The sequence below is a fragment of the Cloeon dipterum genome, chromosome 1 (genome assembly GCF_949628265.1).
Source record: "Cloeon dipterum chromosome 1, ieCloDipt1.1, whole genome shotgun sequence".
Lineage (NCBI taxonomy): Eukaryota > Metazoa > Arthropoda > Insecta > Ephemeroptera > Baetidae > Cloeon > Cloeon dipterum.
The window spans coordinates 26,531,159-26,543,266 of NC_088786.1; the positions used below are offsets into that span (position 1 = coordinate 26,531,159).

Here is a 12,108-nt window from a genome sequence, read left to right on the forward strand (position 1 = left end):
TCTGGAAATAGCCGTGAACGCATAATTTAATGCATTTATGCGCAGGAGAGGGTCGGTGACGCTTGCACGACGCTCTTTACTCATAATGAATGTGTGGGCACGTGGCCCGAAACAAGCAGGAGACAATCAAATTTGCCGTGACGTCGTGTTGATGACAGATGTCTCGTGGTTTGAATTTTGCACGCTCGGGGCAACAAGTCGAGCTTAATTACAAGTGCCGACCAACTTTCCGCGATAAATTTTGCAAATAAATGTGACGTGCAACACGTGCGAGTTACCAGCGATAAGTCTGGCCGAGCATGTTTTAATGCTAGCCTGCTGCCCAGACAATTTGCATGTACCCAACATGGATTAGAGGCCAAACCAGGCACCCACCCACTCGTTCCGCCGCGCTCAAGAATCAAAGACTGTAATTTTGATTTCCACCCTGCAGCAGTGGAAACATAAAAACTGGTTTGTTCGTGGAAAAGTAGGTCGAGTTTGCTCACTTTGCGGTTCGCAGCGGCAGTGTTGCGAGAGAAAGTACCAGTTGATTCGCCGCCGCAACACTTGTTTCAGTGTCCCCCTTGTCTGCTTTCAGTGAGTTTGCATGCGAATTCAGCCCTCGCCCTCCTTTTTCCCCTGGTTGCATGCAAAGTTGCCGAGTTTTTTTTCTGTCACTCCTGTGCTGTACACAGGAAAAGGGATGAATTGAAACCGAAAATGCCCCAGCCCAGGGATTATTTCCATGACTATTTCACCCGAGTCAATTAGCGAGCGGAAAATGCGTGCAGGGAAAGAGGCAAAAAGGACGTTAGCGCGATTGCATTATCGCTATTGACGAGCTGGCTGCTCCGCTTTTCCGCGTGTACTAACGGGAGTGCATGTACGCCTGCGTAAATCACATTCAGGCAGACCCGCCGTGCTCGCGTGTGAGGCAGGCTGCCTAACTCATCGCTCGGCAGCTGCACGCACAAAATCCTTTCAACCCTGCCTGCCACGCTTGCCCTGCCCAGCTGCTGTGAGATGAAAAAAGGAAATGTGCAAAGTTAATCATTCCGCGTCGCATTAAGGGAAAATGGCAGTTGCGATGGAGCAGTGGTTCGGGCCAGAAGCAAAAAAGCGCCATTTTCGCCCATCCCAGACCGCAAAAGGGGAAAATTCGTTGCAAACAATTTCGAGAAAATCTTTCTGTCGTTCGTGAAAAGAATAAAAACATAAAATATTTACTTTTTACATAAAAAATATGAATTAAAAATAATGTGAATAAATTTATGTCGGTTTATTTTAACTCTTTCGTGTTGGTTTTTAATCTAACTCTCGCTTGCAACTGCAACTGCCTACCGAGTAAAGTTATTTTTATTACCAAATTGATATTTTTTATGCCTCTGCCATTGTTAAAACTAATCAAACGCTCATTTGAATTGTGGTTGACCTGTTTCGTGTTTTGAAATAAATAATTAAACATCATTAGTGATATAAAGAAACGCCGTGAATCGGAAAACATGGCAGCAGGACGTTATGATTCATGATGACAGGAAAGCCGGCGAAAACAGCTAGTGTGTTGTGTCAAATTGTCTAGAAACGATGTCAAAAGGTCACGGCCCTCTTCTATTATCTTCCTCGCTCAGCCTTCGCCGTCGGTGCACTCGGCTTTTTCATGAGAGGAGCACATTGCTTGCCGGTCCGAATCGCTATTGTTTGATCATGCACATAGAGCAGCACATTCGCAGATCGATCCTTTCATCAACGAATCTCGCCCGCTCCATATTTCGTTCGTGCACAGCTCTCTCTCTCTCTCTCTCTCTCTCTCTCTCTCTCTCTCTCTCTCTCTCTCTCTCTCTCTCTCTCTCTCTCTCTCTCTCTCTCTCTCTCTCTCTCTCTCTCTCTCTCTCTCTCTCTCTCTCTCTCTCTCTCTCTCTCTCTCTCTCTCTCTCTCGAGCGTGCTGGATGCATTCACATGTCGACAGTCTGACAAAAGAATTAAAAGTAAATGTGAATTATATGCTCGGTCAGATGATGCATGCAGGAAATTTTTATCTGCTTGGAGAATGGTTTCCAAATCTCCTGTTCCAAAAAAATTGAATAGAAAATGCAAAAAAAGAAATTAAACGAAATGGAATTAAACTTTGAGTTTGATTTTACAACGACTTTTCTATAAAAAAAAAAAAATAGTTAGGGGGTAAAAGTGGAACAATTTCGTCATTTCTTCTTTTTTATTGAACCCTTCAATAGTTAATCATCATTAACGACCAGTGATCCAAAATTTCCTGCATCTGAATTTTGTTTCTTGTGAAGCCTGAGGGTGCGAAAGAGTGTCTAGGAAATACAAAAAGGCGATAAAAAGCACATATTTTTTATAGTATATTATGGGATAAATCACTGCATTAAATTATTCTAAAAACATTTTTAAACACTCTCTGCTGAACTGTTTCATCTCCGCGTTCCAATTTTAAAATGTCTTGGCGAGCAGTTTTTTCTGACGTTATAAAAATCTTCCTCTAAGTAACATTTAAGCTTAAAATAAAACAGCAAATTGTATCCACCACTGCAAAATTAATTGTGAATTTAAAAAAAGACTTGAATGTCCCATCAGAATCCAAGGTTTCAAAATTTAATCAAATGTTTACAATAGTAAAAAAACTAAGGGTCCACGGCTTAATTTCCTTTATTCCAATTTATATAGTTCTCTTAAATACTCATTGGTAATGTTCATTCGCTCGGTTAGCCATTGATTGTGACTATCTTTCTCGTGCTCACTCTCATTAAATATGGCCATTCTGATGTCGTTACGTGTTTACGAATGAAGTAGCCTGCAGCCACAAGAGATGAGACCAAACTGCTCGCGCTGTTGTTATTGATCGCGCGCGCTGCTCTCGGAGGGTGCCTTTCTTACACTCTGTGATGCTGGCACACATTGTGGTACCTATACCGAGGGCGGGGCCCGGTCCAATCCGCCTCGTTTCCTCTCGCCGCCGAGCTTACTTTCAGCAGCTAAAAATTTAATTGCCGAAACTGCCCTGAGCCAATGCACGCGGTGGCACGCCATCCAACCAGATTTGCGCCTCGAGTCAGGAATGTTTAGATATCCCACGCGTTCCGTCTTCAAATTTGTTGTTGTCGGTCAAAATATTGTTCATTGACTAAAATATCTTGTATGCATTATTGATTGAAGAGCGGTAACAATAAACATACATAGAATAATATTTTACTTTTAATTCTTTGGAAAGTTTATTAAAATGATTAGTTGTTTATAAGGAAAAGAAATTTCTAGATTCGATTGTACGGCCAGTAATGAAGGAATAAAAACAGCTCAAACATTAATACCAGAAATAATCTCTTTGCATAAAGGATTTCAATTCTTTCAACAATAGCCGCACAATCAAATGGGAAAAAATGTCTAACACCATCGAAACCTTTCTAATCCTTCATAACACATACATTCCTTGAATTTCCTGAAGGGTCAAATTTGTAATTTTAGATTTTATTTTAGCTAACACAGAGTATTTAATTTTATTCTAACAACAACAACAACCATATCTTTATTCTAATATATTAACACGGGGTGTACACACAAATAGAATTATTGATTAGAATCCTCAATTCAAGTATGAGTGATGTTTTGATCGAAAAGCACATCCTATGGTTTTAATTGGTAAAAACACGCTTAATATACATTGCATTGATGGTATTCATAAATCCCTAAATTTAACTCTAAGCAAATACGAGATCTTTTAGCACATGTTTGAAAAGAGATGCAAAGAATTGAATTATATTTTTCCTTTTTTTACTCCCACGAAGAGAACAGTCGTGTCATTATTCACACTTCAGAGTGCCTTTATTTACTAAGTTGGTCGTAATCTGCAATATTCACGCACACACACATACACAGTGAAGAGGGCAAAAAAGTGCCAAGTGCAGCAGCATGCGGAGGCGAATATCAGCGCAGGCGGGGCCGGGCCCCATGTGCACTGGCGCGGCGTGTAGCCTAGCGGCGGAGGGCCAAGTTAGCCGAGCAGAAGGGCCCGCGAGTGGTAGGCGGACTGGGAGCGCGGGCTGCGGCGCAGTCGCGGATCAAAGCAGGCCAAGTGAGGTCGGACGGGCGGCAAACACACCAACAGCACTAAACAAAGGTGTTGCGAGCCGAGTGAGTCAGTGAGCCAGTGCTCGATTGCAGCTGGAAATCTTCTTCGCCGAAACCACGCACCAGGATTGATAAATGGGAGCCCGCGAGAGCGCCCTCAGGGACGGCTACCAGCTCGACAGGGTGAGTGTGTCGGCGGGGCGCGCGCCAGGCCTTGCTCCATTTCGCCGCACGGGGGTGAATTCCGCTTTTCCACTCCTTTCGGGCGTTCGCAGAGGACGCAAACATGGCTGAAAATTCGCGACCGACAATTTCGGGCCGCGTCTCCGCACTCGCCCGCCGGACAAACACGGTGCGGCTCTCCATTTGACGCATTGGACGCTTTGTTTATTTTGCAGCAAGTGGTCGAGGGGCGCACTCCGAGCTCGGCTCGTTTTCTAACCATGCCTTGGTTTTTTTTTCAAACTTTTATCGGATTAAAGCTAAATTTGGTAGTAAAAATGCTAAAATTTGGAATGAAAGGAAGGATTGTTTAAAAATTTTAAGTTGGTGCTCGCACGAAATCAGGTGGTTTGAGGTGCAAAGAAAGCGCAGTGTTTTGTATCGATTACCAGAGGGAGAAGGTAAAATTCTAATTAACCTGCCGGAAGATTGAAACAGTTCGCGGGTCGGAAAATATTTCCTTCCACGTTTGTGCCACTCGCGTCTTTTCTTCCGATGTCGAGGGAGAGAAAAGGATAAAAAAGCGTAGTGAGGAGCAGAAAGAAGAAGAGCTCCGCACCTTGTGCCAAAAGAAATTTGCGCATTCCTCGGCACACGGTGGAATCGTCAAGTCGCTGCTCATGCAAAATTTAGCGGACAATTTAAGTTTTCCCATTTCGAAATCAGTCTGGTGGCGTGGGGTGGAAAATGTGGCCGATTACGGGCTAGGCGTAACAGCATTTAGGGGTGCGCGACATCCAAATACACATAGAGCAGGCAGGCAGGCAGCGAGCGAGCGAGCGCTCACTCAGCCCTCGGCTCGCCTCGCCTCGCTCGCTCTCGCGCTCTGGTCCATACCATTGATCTGGAGGCTGTACATAGTCACGTGACGTCAGTGCATACCCACCCAATCCATCTCGACGTCATTCTCGCGGCAGTCAGGGCTGCCGGTGCGCTGTAAATATTTCAATTACCTGCCTGCCTACCTGCCCGAGAGTCTCCGAGGGCTAATAATTTATTAGAGAGCCGCGCGCTACTCTCTCCGCCGATGCACCCGCCGACGCCGCTGCCGCGCGATCGCCCACTTTGTTCCGATCCGATCGAGGGTGAAAGTGAGCAGCGGCGGAAGCGGGCTCGCGTTTCGACCGAAAAACGTCTCTCACTGCGCCTCGCCCCTGCCGGAACGCAACGGTTTGCGCGCCAGTGCGAAATTTCGATGCTTTCCCCGACAAGGAATATTTAGTCGCCTTTTTTCTTTTCGCCAAGATGTCGTAGCGCGACGCTTTTTGCCTCCTTAAAAGCTGATCGCCGCCGAATGGCAGAACTCGTTCGATTTGCCGCCTCAATTGAGGACTTTTTGTCGGGGAAATAATTCCGAACCACCACCATGCAGTTCTTCAACTCGTAGCCCTTGGAAATTGTCAATTTGAAAAAGCAGAACATTTTCAATTTGTTTGTTTGATAGCATACGTTAATATCTCATTTGGCCTGACACATTTCAAATTACACTATTGTCTTTGGTTTCAGCGACGAGACAAGATTCATTTTCCCTTAAAATTTTTCAAACGACAAAAATTAGGTTATTTACTAGTACTGAAATTCACTTGATCTTATAATAGGACACACATGCTCCGTAGAAATACGTTTTTGCTTTTTTAGAGATGTTTTTCATTGTCACCTTAAGAATCTTGCAATTTAATTGTTTTTAGTAAGGCTCTAATAATGAAGAAAATTTAAACTTCCAAAATAAATTCAAGATAGAGATTGAGCTTTGACTTGACAAGCTATATCTCTTTTGCCTGAGTGTTTTACGAGTGGCTTGCAGCAGTATACCCCCCCCCCCCCCCAATCACCTCTTTAACATCATCCTCTCTGCAGTTTATAAATGCACACAATAATTAAATTTAAGAGAAGAAAATCAACAAATAACTATTATCTAATATAAAAAGCAAAATTTTCCTCGAGGATCATATTACTAGATAAGTTATTGCAGTGCAGTCGATCGTATCTAACGACAGATTATTCGGAATTCCTGCTGAGTTGAAATTTGTTTTGCAGGTAAGATACTGTTCATGACGTAAGGAAATGCGTGACATTATTTCCCCTTCAATATTCCACTTACGGTTTCCAATCTGCACAGTATAAAGGCATTAGATTTCTATACTTACTACAAAATTCTTCCATGTTTTCCTGATAGCATTTGGTCAGTCGAGCAAACGTGAGATTTAATCGACATATGCAAAGAAAGGATGAACACGATTTGGCCAAACTGTGCAATAACGTATAAATACGTTATTAAATTTAAGGTGATGCTGATGTTTCTGCCCTTTATTACAACTCAAAGTTCCTAAGAAGACAATAACACCTTTGAATTTGTATTGTGAAATTTCCAATCATAGTCTCAATAGATGGTTTTACTAGCAACGCAATGAGATCGACAAAGGGACATTGATGCCGCAACAAGACGAAGGATGGATCGATTGACACAAACACACTTGAGAATGTCAAGCGAGCAGAATTCATCAAAATCAAGCGTCGCCTCGACGACGAGGAGCGTGCTTACTTTCTTATTTAACTTGATGTGAGTGACATCAATTTCGCTGCGAGGAGAATCGATCTTGAAGTGAGCGACGAAGGCGCACACACGTGAAGTGAAACGACACCCACTCTTCTATAGCGACAAGCTGTATCCGCCGTTTGGCACTTAATTAATCAGCTTAGCATGCGCGTGTCCAGCAGAATAAGAATGATTTATTTACTTAGCGTCCCCGGCTGCGCGTCGACATAGAAATCCGACCCTTTAATTGTGTATTCGCCTGAGTGATGGATGTGCGAGCTTCTTTCCAGAGCGCCTACCTGCGTGCGCGTGGATGTTGTTTCAAATTAAAACTGTCCAAACACCGCAGTGACGGCAATCAGGGCAAACCAAATTACCGTCTGTCCCGGCCGGCCGAAATCAATTTGCAGCCCAATATTTGGATACTCGCAATCGAATTAACTCCGTCGGTCTGCAGCAAATTGTTCCCCGCGGCCATCGACGCGCGTTACGTTCTGGACCGGAGAATAAATCCGATCTTTTAGATCGTCCCCGGAGAGGCGTCAAAGGCTTTATTTTCACTGGCACCACGCGACGGCTCGCGCGCTCCCCCGGTGTCGGCCGAATATGCAAATCTCCCCATCAATTTGGCAAAAGCTGGCTGGCTGGCTCGGGTGTCTCGGGAAATCTCGCGGCTTGCAGCGAATTAACTCACGCAGGCCGCACGCATTTATCCGACTGTCCAAAATTTAACTTGTCGATTTGTCAGCGCGCGTCCTGCGCCGCACTGTATACCTTTTAGGTGTCGACCGGGCCAACGCGTCCCATTTGTCTCCAACAACTCTGTGCTCGGAAACTTGCATCTGTGGAAAAGAGTGCGGCAGAACTTCACTTTGCAGTTTGAAACTGTCTTTACAAGGAGTGGGAAAAAGACAGGATGGCGAAAGAAAAACGTTTTTCCCGTTTCCGAACGCTGTTCCAACAACTCAGACTATTCATTGTTTCTCAAAAATTGTTCCCTAAACAATGCCGTTTACCCATTTAACCACACACACCGTCCTTGTCCTCAAATTAACTCCGACAAGAAAGTGTTTTGGAATTTAACGCAATTTTCCAAAATATATGGCTAAACTTAGGGTTAGGAATTTAATATTTTCTCTTTATCACAATTCCTTTTAGACACCAAGTGATCGCGAATCACGTTTTAAATATTAAACATGTTTACAACTGCCTAAATCTCTTATGAAACTTTCTGAAACCTGTGATGTGGGTAAGAAAAACGCAAGGAAAATTGGTTAATAAGCATAATAAAACTATCAGCTCGTTCTGCCTCGTGAGCACCACCCTTTAACTCTTACTTACTTCAAAAATATCTAAATATTCTTCAAAGCCGTCTGAAAACCATCAAAACAGATCGCAAACCCTGTCTAAAAATAATTATGTTTGCCAGAAAAACAGCCTAAAACATATGATGTAGCAAAGCTGTGAACGTTCTCACAATCAGAGCCTTACCGCCCTATTTCAAAATGGGTTAGATAATTGTGCCAATCGAGGCTTTCTTGTGTTCACCCAGTGCCTCAGACAACTCATATTACGTACAATCAAAATCTAAAAGTACCAGTTATTACAGATCGATCTTTAAATGGTCAGATTCTGCATTTGCAAGAACCGTTATTGATTGGAGGTTTTAAAAGTCTTTATCGATGAAACCTGGGGGAACACATTGAAGTCGGAGGAATGCAAGTCGGCTGCTTTTTGTCGATAAGTCAACGAACGATCTGGAGTGGTCAGCTCAACGGAGGATGCATCTCACTCACTGCGGTGGACTCTGAAGGTGGTCCGACTGGCTTCTCGGCCGGTCGCTCGACACTCTCCAAATAAAGAAACACGATCAGCAGCTGATGCAAAAACCAGAATGTGCCGTGCGTGCGGCAAAAAGAGCCCGGCATATGCTCGCCGCCGTGGTCGGCGCATTGCGAGCTGAGCCGGCTTCAAAATCACACTTGCATTTCGCGTGCGTGAGGCAATTATACCTGTTGAGGGCGCGATTTCAAGGGCTTCCACCATGTCGTGAGTACATCATACATAATTGAACCGGGCTTTATCCACGCTACGTTTGGCAAAACACGCCAATCCGAGAAGTTATAGAGCTCCGAAAATGGTTTCAAATTTCCTTAACTGCCGGAATTCGGAGCGGCAACCTCACTATATTCACTCGTTATGCGTAGCGTCATTACCAAGAAATCGGGCTCTTAAAGCGGATTACACGATGCCAGACACTCAATTTTCAGGGCTGAGCAGTTATCAAACAAATCAGAAATGGGTGCCCGCGCGCCAGAGAGCCGCACCTAATAAGGCGAAGAATTAAACGAATTAGTTCAGGCGTAAGCTAAGGTCCCAAATTAACGCCGCATTCCGGCATTTAGAGAAAAGAGCGCGTTGATTACGGGCATCGGTCCGCTGGGGAAGGCATTGAATTCCGTCGATCGCTCGATCGGCGATTGTACCTGGGAGAGCCAGCAGCAGCCGCCGCCGTCGCTTGCATAATGAGTGGGCTGACGGACGGAGGGGCCGCCCACGCGCCCCTCGCGCGCGTTTGATGTGTCACCGGCCCGGTAAGGCGAGGGCACGTGGGATGCTCGTTTATTTACAATGCACGTGCACCGAGTACATGAATCGCTTAATGCCGCGCTTAATTGCCTGCAGTTGGCGCAAGATGATAAGTTAACCTCGCTTGGCCTGTGTTTCAAAGGGCACAAGTCGACTCCCATCGAAAGCTAGGGAAATTTTAATGAAAATAATACGAGCTAATTAATTAGTAATTACCTCATGCCTAAAGTTTATTCGAATGAACAAATTTATTAAAAAATTGTGTACCGTATAGCATGCTTTTTGGTAATTAGTACACAAAATAAACTTCCAAAACAATTTATCGCGGTCTGTAAAATTACCTTTAATTCTGTTGGCCTCACCCTGCCCCTGATAGCATTTGGGGAAGGGGGTAAAATACGAAACATCGAACCTAGTTAGCTATTAATTCAGATAACACCCCAATTTTTTACTTCATCGCTCACATGTACGACTTCATTGATTTTTCTTTAAAAATAGACAGTTTCCCACGCTTGTTTATTTTTGACTTGAATGTGACAAACTTACTCCGATCAAAACAAAACATGTGCGGCGACTCTGCCAATTATGATTGGCAAGCAGTGTCTTTACTTGGAAGGTCTCGTAATTGTGACAACGCGCGCGGCACTGTTATTGCAGCGGCTAAAAGCCAATTTGGAAGCCCCAAAAGTGACTCTCCTCAAGCCAGCTGGTGCGTCCGCAAGCTGCGCCGCGACTTTAAAAACGGCGGAAAGCACCGTAAAGCGCGCGTTATCTGTACGCCTCGAAATAAGCAGCAACGGCGAGACCCACCCACGCACAAATAGGCCGGGATAGCAGAGATAGCATCGCCCTGGGCGGCGCTTCTTACTTAATATCGCGTGCTGCGTGTGAGTATTTGCTTGCCCCGAGCTGCGATAACCGGCAGCGCAATATTTATGCTGGCCCGCAAAACGTGCCAACTCGCAGCCCACTCGGAATTAATATTGGAAAACTGTTGAGGAGGCGATAACAATTAATCCAGCCGCTCTTCCGCAGACAAATCTTTGTGGTGTGAGTAATTGCCCTGGTGCGTAATCTCTAACTCGCCGCCTGATTTACGGTTTGTTTTCATTTTGTACCACTTTTATAGAGTAGAGATGGATCGTACTCTCCAAAAACACAGCTGTTTGATTTGACATTCCAAAATAGCCAACAATTGAGCGTGGGTATATTGAATGGAATGGAAACGCATCGGATTTCATTTACATAATATAATTCAGTTCTACTTCGGAGAAAATTTAAGCCTTACAAACCTGAGTAGGTTGGGTTGCCTGCATAAATTGAGAATTTAAATTGGTGAGTTGATATTTGAAAAAATTTCTAGAAATAGAATAAGAACTGCTTTGATATGTATTCCAAGCGTCCTTTTGAAGATCTGTTGTTGTTAGCAAAAACTGCTATAGTTCTTCAACCATTCTTGGTTGTTTCTGAGCGAAGATTATTTCCAATTTTAATTTAAAAAAAACTATATCTATACATAAACTTAAAAAATATTATATGTGCAAATTATTATCCCTTAATTTTAAAAAATGTTATGTATTTTCCCCCATTGAGAGACTCAAACAACTGGTTAATTTAAAAGAAGAAAGGCATGTCATCTAAGATATGAACTCGGATTGTTAAAAAATCAATAAAACGGACTTTTTGCTCTAAAAATTTAAAGAAGGCTAGTTTGTTCCGGTAACTCAACTAGTAAAGTTGAATTTTAGACAGAAATAATACATTTAAACTCAAATCTAAATTTATTACAGTGGTCCCAAAGAAAAGCTATTAATACCACTGAAACGATCTTTTACCCGCGAAATTTTGTAAAGCAAGGTATGAAGGCCAAACGTGACTTTCTACATTGTTGGATTTCGCTCCCCTATATGCGCGGCGCCGCGATTACCCCCGCTGCTGTGTTAGCATTCATGTCAGAAAGTCACGGACACCATATCCGACGGCATTTTCGGATGTTTACGCCATCGTTAATGCTTAACGAGAACAGCAATTGCCGAGGAAAGAAATACCGAAACGCGCTGGATGAAAGGAAGGCAGGGATGCTGCGAGGAGGCGAGAGGAATGCGCCGGCCGACGACTACGCTCGCTCGCTTCCCGGAGGGATCGTGAATTATGTAATGGGCGCACTCGTTCCATCTCACAGTCAGGTGTAACACACAGCCCGGAGAATTTCATTTGGATGCAGCTGCGTGTGCCGTGCGGGGGAGGCCGAGTACATAGACACACTCACCACCGCTTTTTATTCCGCCTCCGCCGCTCTCAATTGTTGGCCTTGCACTGCTCAAAAATTTATTTAGTCGGCCGCATCTTTTTCAGAGAGGACAAAGGCGGACGCCCCTCTCTTTCTCCATTCATGCTTTTGATATTGAATTTGTGTTTCACGGGAAAAGACTGCTCGAGTGTCAACAAACTTGAGCACCATGACTATGGAGAATACTTGCGAGGATTCGGAATTGATGATAATTAATCACAGACACAGCTCAACAGATGTTTTATTCAACACAATAGCTCGTTTGTTTACATTTTCTGGCTCTGGGTCTCGGTTTTCGAAATGCATTGTTCTCAAAATTGGGCTTGGCATAATGTAACACCTGGCCTAGAATCTCTCCATAGGAATAACTATCTAGTTTTAACATGCCACAAAAATCTTACAATCACA

The 12,108-nt window shown here is 43.9% G+C and overlaps 1 protein-coding gene across 11 annotated transcripts in view; it reads left to right on the forward strand.

Annotated features, from left to right (window-relative positions):
* The first annotated feature begins 4,035 nt into the window (after positions 1-4,035).
* The window catches only part of sif (still life), an 83,356-nt gene continuing 75,283 nt past the window's right edge, over positions 4,036-12,108 (forward strand). For all 11 annotated transcript variants that reach the window (XM_065497433.1, XM_065497426.1, XM_065497427.1 and 8 more), the window contains exon 1: positions 4,036-4,246. The gene's annotated coding sequence lies outside the window, so the exon portion shown is untranslated. The remainder of the gene's footprint in view (positions 4,247-12,108) is intronic.